We start from the raw sequence: 12,449 nt of genomic DNA on the forward strand, positions 1-12,449 counted from the left end.
ATTCATAAAGCCACTAGTGATGTTTATCTTTTTCTGCCTTTTTTGTATAACACTGACAAACTATTGTTTGGAAAGTTGGATCATCCTATAAGCTGAAATAAGGATATAAGCCTAGACCAGAGAATAGTCCAGAAGCCAGGTCAGAAGGCTATACAGTTCCAATTAACATTAGATTGCATAAAAATTAATTTGGCAATAGTCTACAAGATGGAAACTCTTGCAGCAATCCAGGAATGAAGTAATACGTGTCCAGATGAAAGCAGGGGCAATATAAGTAGGGAAACAATGAATCTAAGCGTCTCTGTAACGGAAAAATTAATAAGTGACTAGATGAGCTTAAAAGGAGAAGAGAAAGTTCACTACTAACTCCAAAGCTGCAGGAAATGGGGAACTTGGAGAGGGGTCCAGTTTGGTGGTAAAAATAATGTATATGGGTACTCTTGGAAATGACAGAAAGGTGTTCGAGTTTAGGTATATTAGCCCTAGGATGAAAGGATAGATCTGGAAGAATAGATTTAGGAGTTTTGTGTACTTTATAGGTATTGTGAAGCTAGCACTTTATTTTTTAGCATAAATTTCTGCTGTTTTTATTTTTATTTACTTTTTAATGTTTATGTTTTTAATTTATTTTTTATGTATTTATTTTATTTTTGGTTGCATTGGGTCTTTGTTGCTGCATGTGGGCTTTCTCTAGTTGTGTTGAGCGGGGGCTACTCTTTGTTGTGGTGAGCAGGCTTTTCATTGCGGTGGCTTCTCCTGTTGCGGAGCACGGGCTCTAGAGCTCAGGCTCAGTAGTTGTGGCACAGGGTCTTAGATACTCTGTGGCATGTGGGATCTTCCCGGACCAGGGATCAAACCCATGTCCGCTGCATTGGCAGGCGGATTCTTAACCACTGAGCCACCAGGGAAGTTCCAAAGCTAGCACTTTAAAGGTGATATTAGTTCCTTCTCAGTATTCTACTTGCAATTTGAATAGGTTGCTATGCCACCAGATGCCTACGTTGTGAATAGTATGCTTCATACCACAGTGAGACTGAATGATAACATTTTCCCCCACTCATTTATGCCCTCTTCTTTCAAAAGTAGAGAAGTCTATTAAAAATAGGCATAATTTTAACTCATTGCTTATGAAAATAATACAAATACATTGGTCTTGTTTGCCCACTAGTTTTTGTTTTTTGGTGTTTTTTTGCAGTACGCAGGCCTCTCACTGTTGTGGCCTCTCGCGTTGCGGACACAGGCTCCAGACGCGCAGGCCCAGCGGCCATGGCTCACGAGCCCAGGCATGTGGGATCTTCCCGGACCGGGGCACGAACCCGTGTCCCCTGCATCGGCAGGCGGACTCCCAACCACTGCGCCACCAGGGAAACCCCATTGCCCACTCGTTTTAAATTTTAGTTCCTTGAAGCCCCAAGACGGGGCCTAGGCAGCTTCTGCTGGGTGAGTTGGGATGGTTATGCTAAGAGGGGGCTGAGCAGGTATAGCTGGGTGTTACCCCTTCCCAGTTGACAAGCGCTGCTTCACTTTTTTCTGTTTCATATGTGAGTTCCACATAAAGTTTGACTTAAAAAAGGAGTTTTCTGCAAAAAAAATTTTTCTTTGCTTCTGTAATCTTTGATCTAAGACCTTTTCCCCCTTCAGCCTTGAGTAGAACCTCTCTTTCTTCCTTCCTTCCTAACTCATTCTAAGCCTTTTTCATTCAGTCAGTTCCTCAAGGGTTTATGGTCCTTTCTGCTCAAAAACTTTTCAAGAACAATGAGTTGGGGATATGAACAGGTAATCCACAAATATAAAAAGTCAATAATCAAAAAATGTTTCACCTCACTAGTAAAGACCTATAAATTCAAACAACGTTGAGTGAGATACCAATTTCTAACTTAGAAGGGCAAGAGTGAAAGCATTGGTGAGAGGCATGGGGAAACAGGCACTCATGAACTGTTGGTGGGAATATAAATTGGCAGAACACTTTGAGGATTAATTTGACAGTATCTTTAAATATATCCTTTCACTCCAAAGTTCCAGTGCTAGGAATAATATCCTAAGAAAATAGCAGGACAAGTACCCAAAGGTACATATGCATAGTGAAAAGTTAGAAACAATCTAAGTATGCAACATGAAGGAACTGGTTACATAAATTATGATAAATCCAAATAATGATATTATTAAAATATTAATGTTCTGTGTGTACTGATGTGAGATATTATTAAGTAAAAAGACTAAACCATAAGACCATATACTCTATAATCAAAAAATATTTATACATATTCATTTAAAAAGTGAATGATAGCTACCAAAGTGTTAGTTGTGGTTTTTGTGATGATCGAATTATGAGTGACTTATTTTTACTTGTCTATGTTTTCTAATTTTTCTACAATTAATAGGGATCAATTATTTTTAAAAGAATTTAAAAATAAAAGCCTTTCTAGCTACCACAGATTTGTTAGGTGTCCAGGGCCTTAGCAGGTGACTTTTTTCCAAATTCTTGAGAAGAGAAACCTTTAACTGCCAACTTGGAGTTGACCAAAGAATCCAGCTTTTCTGCTTAACCACTTCATTCCAACAAATCAGGAAAGAGGGATTATGGCTTTGCTTTGGATATGATCCAGAAATTATCTGGACATTTTAAAAAAGTTCATAATTCCAGGGACTTCCCTGGTGGTGCAGTGGTTAAGAATCCACCTGCCAATGCAGGGGACACGGGTTTGAGCCCTGGTCCGGGAAGATCCCACCTGCCACGGAGCAACTAAGCCCGTGAGCCACAACTACTGAGCCTGCACTCTAGAGCCTGCAAGCCACAACTACTGAGCTTGCATGCCACAACTACTGAAGCCTGCGCGCCTAGAGCCCGTGCTCTGCAACAAGAGAAGCTACTGCAACAAGAAGCCCGCACACCACATCTGGAGTAGCTTCCGCTCGCCGCAACTAGAGAAAGCCCGCGTGCAGCAACAAAGACCCAATGCAACCAAAAATAAATAAATTAAATAAATAAAATAATTTTTAAAAATTCATAACTCCACAACTCAAAGACATTTACTTTTTATTAATTTTTTGCTCTATTTTCTTCTATCTTTTTACAGTGCATAGTATTTGGGGTTTCTACATGGTAATGATTACACTGTTATATGTACTTTTACATTTTGGGTTTTTTTCCACTTAATATTACATGAACAGTTTCCCAAGTTATAAATTCTTTTAAAAAGGTAGAATGCTATTTAACCGAGTTAGATGTGCCATGATTTACTGAACTATTTTCCTTCATTAGAAATTTGTTTCCAATTATTCATTATTATAAATAATGCTGTGATGAACATTCTTATGTATACCTCACCCCCTTATACCCAGTCATGAAATCCTAGATATCAAATCTATTTATTGATATTTCTTTTCAACCCCACTGCCACCATCCTAGTACAAGCTACCATCATCTATAGACTGGAACAATACAACTGCCCTCTTTTTTCTAAATTTAATGTAATTTATTTTGAATAGGTAATATACTCACTGGTTCATAGAGTACAAAAGGATATATGGTGAAATTTCTCTTTCCCATTCCTATCCTCCAATCACTGAATTCCCTCTCTGGAGGAAGTACGAAATCAGTATGATCACATATTTATGCAGTGGGTATTTATTGAGCACCTCCTGTAGGTCAGTCACTTATTAGACCTGGAGGTATAATGGTAAGCCAGATAGACATCGTATATAGACTCATGGATCTTACATTCAGTTTGAGAATACAAACAAAAAAAGTGAACAAATGTTAATTTCAAGTTGAAGCAAATATTATGGACATAAACAAGGGACTGAGCTAAGGAAGAACAAAGTCAAGCTTATTCTAGGTAAAATGGTCAAGTTAGGTCTCTTTGAGGAGGTGGCATTTGTACTGAGATCTAAAGCAAGAGGAATGAACCAACCAAAGAATAGGAGGAAGAGCACTCTAAGAAGATGGAAGACCTTATGCAAAGGCCCTGAGGCAGGAAAGAGCTTGGTGGATACTAAGAATAAAAAGAAGAGGCAGGGCTTTCCTGGTGGTCCAGTGGTTAAGACTCGGCACTTCCAAGACAGGGGGCACAGGTTCGATCCCTGGTTGGGGGACTAGGATCCCACATGCCACCAGGGGCGGCCAAAAAATAAAAATTAAAAAAAAAGAGCGGGATGTGACATAGTGAAGAGCTTAGCTATTCATGGGAAGAAGGACACTTACTCCATTGTAAATGAAAAAAATCAAGGTACAAATGAAAGCAGGGCTTTGTTCTTTGTTGGTGGGAAGATTAGAGTTTTCATCCAATGGTTTCTAATTTCTCGATGACAGGTGAGACAAGGTCTTTGCTAAAACTGGGAATGGAGAAAGGGGTGTAAAAGTTTTGAGGAAACAGGAGCCTTTCTGTCATAGTCACCTTGGGAAGTGGGAATGTGTTCCTGTTAGAGAAACATAGTGGGATTCTTGGGATGTTCTGAGTGCTAATTGGAGGCTTGAGATTCTGCATTTAAAATGAAATGAATTCAGCTGTGATTTATCAAGAGTCAAACCTGTTGATAATTTGAATTAGGAGAGTAAAAAAACTCTTGAAAAAAGTGAGTGGGGGAAAAGAGTGAGCAGAGAGTTAAGCCTTAGAATATGCTCAAAGGAAACAGAGAATGTGTGGCCTGAGAAGTAGGGAAGTAGAGTGTCCTCAACCGCATGAAAGAAGAGAATTTAAGAAAGTGGTTATCAGCAGTGTCCCTAATAGGACATTGAGGTCAAGGAAGGCAAGGGCTGGAAAGGATGGCTGCATCTGGTTTAAAAGGATTGCAGCTCTATTTACAATAGCCTGGAGATGGAAACAACCTAAGTGCCCATCATTGGATGAATGGATAAAGAAGATGTGGCACATATATACAATGGAATATTACTCAGCCATAAAAAGAAATGAAATTGAGCTATTTGTAATGAGGTGGATAGACCTAGAGTCTGTCATACAGAGTGAAGTAAGTCAGAAAGAGAAAGACAAATACCGTACGCTAACACATATATATGGAATTTAAGGGGAAAAAAATGTCATGAAGAACCTAGGGGTAAGACAGGAATAAAGACACAGACCTACTAGAGAATGGACTTGAGGATATGGGGAGGGGGAAGGGTAAGCTGGGACAAAGCGAGAGAGAGGCATGGACATATATACACTACCAAACGTAAGGTAGATAGCTAGTGGGAAGCAGCCGCATAGCACAGGGAGATCAGCTCGGTGCTTTGTGACCGCCTGGAGGGGTGGGATAGGGAGGGTGGGAGGGAGGGAGACGCAAGAGGGAGGAGATATGGGAACATATGTATATGTATAACTGATTCACTTTGTTATAAAGCAGAAACTAACACACCATTGTAAAGCAATTATACTCTAATAAAGATGTAAAAAAAAAAAAAAAGGAGGCCTCCTTAACTGGGGTTTATTTATCCCTATAGTTGATGGAATTGATACCAGACTGCAAGGGGGAAGAGGACTGAATGGTATTAAGTGAGGCTAGTAAAAATCAGCCACTTATTCTAAGAAACTGGAGAACCAAGACGTTTGAAAAGGCAGCAGTATCAAGTGAGTTGTGTCCTAAATGGGGAGGCTTATGAATGTGTGAAAATGTGAAGGAGCTAGTGGAGAGAGACTGGAAATATTGGAGAGAGAAGAATGTGGGCAAAGATCCCTTTCAAGACTGAATAGGTTGTAATTTATCCAACAAATATTTATGAATGCCTGGCAAGCCAGGTGCTTGGGTTACAGATGTATGTAAGCCATACAGAACAATTCTTGCCCTCCTTGGTATGTATGGCTTAGTTAGTAGGTAATCGAGAGCTGAGAGAAGAGGAGGAAGAGGTATCTTTCTTTCTTATACTCCAGGGTAGACTGGGAGTGTACAACACTGGCATGTTTTTGCACTTGAAAGAAAATAGAAGAACTAAAGTTAGTGTATTAGTCTGCTCGGGCTGCCATAGCAAAATACCACAGATTGGGAGGCTTAAATGACAGAAATTAATTTTCTCAGTTCTGGAGGCTAGAAGTCCAAGATCGAGGTACCAGGAGGGGTGGTGTCTGGTGAGACCTTTCTTCCTGACTTGCAGATGGCTCCTTCTTGCTATATCCCCACATGGCCTTTTCTCTATATGCACACAGAGAGGTCTCTGGTGTCTCTTTCTCCTATAAGGCAACAGTCGTATCAGATTAGGGCCCTAGTCTTATGACCTCATTTAATCTTAATTACTTCCTTAAAGGCCCTAATTCCAAATGCAGCCACACTGAGGTTTAGAGCCTCAACATAGGAACTTGGAGGGGGGACACAATTCAGTCCATAACAGGGGGGGATGGGGGGTCAAAGTGGAAGAGCTGGAGATTGGTTACCTGTGGGGGGAGGTGGAGATAGGATGGGTAAATTGAGGAAATCTGAGACAGCTGGAGCAGGAAGCACTTGTAGCTGACCATGGAGGGGCTAAAATAGGAAATCTAGCGTGGCCTGGAATTGTCAGAGAGGAGCTGCTGTGTATTTCTTAGTTTCCTAGGATACCTACTTGGAGATTTACATAGATAGATGATACCAAACAAGCCCATAGGTTGTTAGAGAAGGAGAAAAAAAAAAAAAAACCCAAACGCCTTTTCAAACGTTTAAATTCAAATTAAGCTTCAAGTGTCAGTGGGTTCAAAAGTTTTGGTATTGCTGAATAATGGTAATATGTTACATTTATATAGCTATTTTGATTTTATTCACTTTTACATACATTCTCATGTGTTTCTCACAAAAACCTGGTAGAGCAGTTGATATTATCACATCCCCGTTTTTTAGATGAAACTAAAATTGGGGGAATTTATAAGGTCACCAGGCTAGAATTGGTGTGATTTTGGGTCTTCTTAACTTTTACACTCACTCTGATTTTTCTAACTTGTCTTCAATTCACTATTCAGTGCTGAGAGAAATATCGAAAACCAGGTAGAAGAGGAGGTCATAATGTGATCCTATGAAAAGTAAAATTTCCAAATAAAAGCTACAGAAGAGAAAATTCCCACATGTCAAATGTATGTTCTGTTCTCTGACATGACAATTTTTTAAAATTGGAGTATAGTTGATTTAAAATGTTGTGTTAGTTTCTGCTGTACAACAAAGTGAATCAGTTATACATATACATATATGTACTCTTTTTTAGATTATTTTCCCATATAGGTCATTACAGAGTATTGAGAAGAGTTCCCTGTGCTATACAGTAGATCCTTATTAGTTATCTGTTTTATATATAGTAGTGTTACTTAAACAATGTTGACAGCACCGTGGAGATGGGAATCAATGGTTGATATTCCATCACTAACTAAAACCATTAAACATGGAAGTAAATGGAAAACTACCACCACTTTTCTGAGAAATTCAGAAATCTCAGATAAAAACAAAAACTAATATTAAACATTTATGAAACTAACACCCAGAATTGACATTATATCTTATTTTATATGCTTTAGTTTTTTCTAACAGAAGAAATAAAACCTTACAGGTAAAATGCTATCTGATCCCTAACCCCAGTCAGAATCTCTTTCTGGTTTGTCCAGTGGGGAGCCCTAGTATGAGTTGAGACAGAGAGAAGAGAGAGAGAATGGTATTACTTTTCCCAGGTTCCTTTCTATAAAATCAGTTTGGGCTGACTGAGGCCTTTAACTGAAGGGCAAGATTATTTCAAGGTGGCTCTGTCTCCAGGACACTCTCCTTCCAGGTTCCAGTAACAGCTCCCAAACTTTCTCCATTCTATGGGTGGTAAGAGCACTATTACTAGTCCTTGGACATTTTATTATCCTTGTGGTTTTCTCATACAGTTGTAGATTATGTCTTATTAAATAATACTCAGACTAGTCTAATTTGAGTATGCATCTGCTTCCTATTTATTCCCTGACCAATTCACTGGGGAAGATAGCCAAAATGCAGATTTTCAAGCCTTTGCCCCCTTTCTTTTCATTAATTCACTTAGTTATTCATTCATTCAACAGCTCTTTAAGTGCCCCATGTGCCTGGCACCAGGTAAGATGTTATGGGTACAAAGGTAACGAGACACAGTTCCTGCATTTGAGAGAAGACACACAACAAGGAAGCAACTTAATCATGGCTAATGATTATGTGATAGAGGATTAAGGGAGCAGGTGGTAACTTTAGATTCAGTGACCAGGGAAGGCCTCTCTGTGGAGGTGGCATTTCAGCCTGAAACATGAGATAAAACCTGAGGGAAGGGCATTTGAGGCAGAAGAAACCACAAGTGCAAAAGGTGGGAGAGTGCTTGGTGTTTTCAAAGAGTAGAAAGGAAACCAGTGTGCTTGGAGCAAAGTAAACTGGAGATGCACCATAAGGCTGGAGAGCTAGGCAGGAATCAGATGGTGTAGGGCCTCCTGGACAGGCCATGGTAAACAATTTGCATTTTGTTCCAAGGGCAATGAGGAACCATTAAGTATTTTAAGCAGAGGAGGGTTGTATATGTTTAAAGATTATTCTTGCTGCTGAGTAGGAATAGATTGGAAAAGGACAAGATGGAAGTAGAACCATAAATAACAAATGATGATGAGGTTGTGGAGAAAAAGGAAGCCTTGTATTACATGGTTGGTGGGAATGTAAATTGGTGCAGCCACTGTGGAAATTAGTATGGAGGTTCCTCAAAAAACTAAAAACAGAGTCTGATTGGGACTTCCCTGGGGGCGTAGTGGATAAGACTCTGTGCTCCCAATGCAGGGGGCCTGGGTTCGATCCCTGGTCAGGGAACTAGATCACACATGCATGTCACAACTAAGAGTTCACATGCCACAACCAAGGAGCCCATGAGCCACAACTAAGGAGCCCGCCTGCCACAACTAAGGTGTCGGTGCAACCAAATAAATAAATATTGAATAAATAAAAATAGAGTATGATCCAGCAATTCCACTCCTTGGTATATATCCAAACAAAAACACTAAGTTGGTAAGATACATGCATCCCAATGTTCACAGCAGCACTATTTACAATAGCCAAGATATAGAAGCAACCTAAGTGTCCATCAACAGATGAATGGATAAAGAAGATGTGGCATATATATATATATATATATATATATATATATATATATACACACACAATGAAATACTTCTCAGCCATAAAAAAAGAAGGAAATTTTGCCATTTACAACAACATGGATGGACTTGGAGGGCATTATGTTTAGTGAAATAAGTCAGAGAAAGATACTGAATGTTATCATTTATATGTAGAATCTAAAAACTAAACTAGTGAATATAACAAAAAAGAAAAAAAAGATGGAAATAGAGATATGGCAGTGAGAGTGAAGATGGAGAGAACTGGCTGGATTTGAGATGTATTTTGGAGGTAGAACCAGTGGACTTGGTGGAGGAAGAAATGGGAAAAACTCTAGGCTGACTGATAGATTTGACTTCTACAAGTGGATCATTGAATGGTGGAGTCCTTTACTGAGATTGGAAAGAAACATATTTCTGGAGGGAATATGAAAAATTCTGATTCAAGTCATTCTTTGAGAAACACTATCCACAGCCCGAGTACGCATGCTTAAAGCTCTACAAAATGACTAGACAACTCCGACCCTACTGTGGAAAAAGGAATGAAGTTAACATTTATCCAATATGTTTTGTATGCCAGGTGCCATCATACCTATCATCTTATTTAATCTTTATCGTAGTCCTATGATGTTATCTCCGGTTTACAGATGAGGAAACAGAAGCCCAGATGGGTTAAGTGACTCATAAAAGATTGCACAGCTAGTGAGGTGGTAAACTTGATATGAAAGCCTATTTCTTCAGAGACCAAGTTCAAAGCTGTTTCACCACACAACACTGCTGTTAAAAGGTGGGTTCTTTCCTCATAACTTTGGTCACTGAATTTCTTAAATATGACCATGGAAAGAGTGTGGTAAAAAGAATTAAATTAGCTCTTATGTAATTGTTTTCCTTTCTTTTCCAAGCAAGACTTTTGATTAAACAAATTCATGTTTGATATACATCAGTGCTGGTCCTCTTCCAACTGTTGTATGATGTTACACAGGAGATTTTTTTTCATTTCCTCATTCTAACCATTTTCACCATATTATGAAATAAAGAAATTTGAGTTTTAAAAAATTCAGGAATTTCACCATTTCTCTTTTCTGCAATCTTTGAGGTCAAATATTAAAACTTACCAATGAAGAAACTACAGTTCTGTGTACTTTAGTAAAAGTTCAGATACACTGTATAACTCTTTACAAGTTTTGCCCAGTGCCTTCTCTGTAGCTGATTTATTTCCCCTTTTCTTGGTTATATTCCTGCAGTCATCACTTTTAGGTCACGTCATTCTGAAATAAGAAACATTTAGGCAGTTTTGCAAAATGTGACAGGATACACTTTGTCCTATTAACCACTAACAGCGATCCAAATGTGATCTATCAAAAACTTAGATAAATGATATCATCTTGGAAGAAAAATACCTCTTGGCTCAATTGGGAAATGTTGAGAAGAACTATGGCAAATTTTTTCTCAAGAAAAAATTGTTGTTTTCCAAATTCACCAGTTTTTGAAATAACTTCACCCAATTTGTTTTTAAAAGTTATCATAAGAATCCGCCTGCCAATGCAGGAGACACAGGTTCGAGCCCTAGTCTGGGAAGATCCTACATGCCGTGGAGCAACTAAGCCCATGCGCCACAACTACTGAGCCCGTGTGCCACAACTACTGAGCCTGTGCTCTAGAGCCCGTGCACTGCAACAAGAGAAGCCACCACAATGAGAAGCCCACGCACTGCAACCGAGAGTAGCCCCCGCTCGCCACAGCTAGAGAAAGCCTGCATGCAACAATGAAGACCCAACACAGCCATAAATAAATAAATAAATAAAGTTATTTTTTTAAAAAGTTATCAGGACCACCTCATAATCATTAGAATGACTACTATTTAAGAAAATCCAGAAAATAACAAGTAGAGAAGAGGTTGTGGAGAAATTGGAACCCTCATGCCCTGTTGGGAATACAAAATAGTGTGACTGCTATAGAAAAAGTATAGGGCAATTCCTCAAAAAATGAAAACTAGTGTTACCTATGATCAACAATTCCATTTCTGGCTAAATATACAAAATAATTGAAAGCAGGGACTTGTCAAGGTATTTGTACACCCATGTTCACAGGAGCATTATTCACGTTAGTCAAGGGGTGGAAGCAACCCAAGTGGCCATCAAGAGATGAATGGATAAACAAAATGTGGTATATACATACAATGGAATATTACTCAGCCTTGAAAAGGAAGGAAATTCTGCAATATGCTACAACGTGGATGAACCTTGAGGACATTATGTTAAGTGAAACATGCCAGTCACAAAAAGACAAATATTGTATGAGTCCACTTAATATGAAGTACCTAGAGTAATCAAATTCATGGAGACAGAAAGTAGAATGATGGTTGCCAGGGATTGGGGCAGAAAGGAATGAGGAGCTTTTGTTTAATGGATAGAGTTTCAGTTTTGTAAGATGAAAGAAGTTCTGGAAATAGGTGGTAGTGATGGGTGTACAACAATGTGAATAGATTTAATGCCACTGAACTGTACACTTAAAAATAGTTAAGATGGATTAAATAAAAACATGGTTTTAGAAAATAAGTTCAAAATAGATTTGATAAATTTTGGGTGGTGGATAAATAGGGTTTTCCACCTACAGAGTCATCTCCAGAGGTTACAAGGGAGCCTGTAATTTCTGCTAACGTATACTACCTCAATCATTTGAAAACAAACTGTGAAAGTTTATGTGTGTGTAACTGGCCAACTGACATTTTATTAAAACTCCATCCAAAACAAACAAAAATTAAGATAGCATATTTTATATTATGTGTATTTCATCACAATTAAAAATTAAAAACCATTTTTAAAGTTATTTAGTAGGCCTAATAAGACCTTGACAATTTGGGAAGAGAAAAGTTTATTTCATCTGTCTTTTTTTGGGGGGGGATGGGGGGACATGTCTTGTGGGATCTCAGTTCCCCAGCCAGGGATTGAACCCAGGCCCTCAGCAGTGAAAGCACCAAGTCCTAACCACTGGATCACCAGCAAATTCCCATTGCATCTGTCCTTAAACAAAATGGGAATAAATGGAAATATTTTAGATTTTTAATACTTTTAGAACGTTAGCATTTACTGATCATCTATTCTAAACTTACCCAAACAGAAATACTCCTATCCCTGATAGAAGAGTATTTACTCTCCAGTCATGTTCTTCCAGGGATTGAGAGCTTTCATAACTATGGGAAGCAACCCATTTCAGCTCCTTGATGTCCGCTTTGGTTTGCAACTCAAATTTCTTATGCTTTGCTGCTTTGTCCACCTCTAATCTACAAGAAAATCATTTTGTTGCACTAGAATCTGTTCTATCCTGATACCACCATTTAAATGACTACACTTTCTTTTATTTTTATTTTTTTAAAGAATCTGTTTCATGACAGTCTCC

At 38.7% G+C, this 12,449-nt stretch overlaps 1 long non-coding RNA gene across 1 annotated transcript in view; it reads right to left on the reverse strand.

Annotated features, from left to right (window-relative positions):
* Nucleotides 1-12,449, reverse strand: part of LOC132511682 (uncharacterized) — a 62,464-nt gene that overhangs the window by 34,967 nt on the left and 15,048 nt on the right. The window contains exon 2 of the long non-coding RNA XR_009537690.1: nt 10,166-10,318. This is a non-coding gene — a long non-coding RNA (uncharacterized LOC132511682). The remainder of the gene's footprint in view (nt 1-10,165; nt 10,319-12,449) is intronic.

This window comes from Lagenorhynchus albirostris, chromosome 20 (genome assembly GCF_949774975.1).
Source record: "Lagenorhynchus albirostris chromosome 20, mLagAlb1.1, whole genome shotgun sequence".
Taxonomy (NCBI): domain Eukaryota; kingdom Metazoa; phylum Chordata; class Mammalia; order Artiodactyla; family Delphinidae; genus Lagenorhynchus; species Lagenorhynchus albirostris.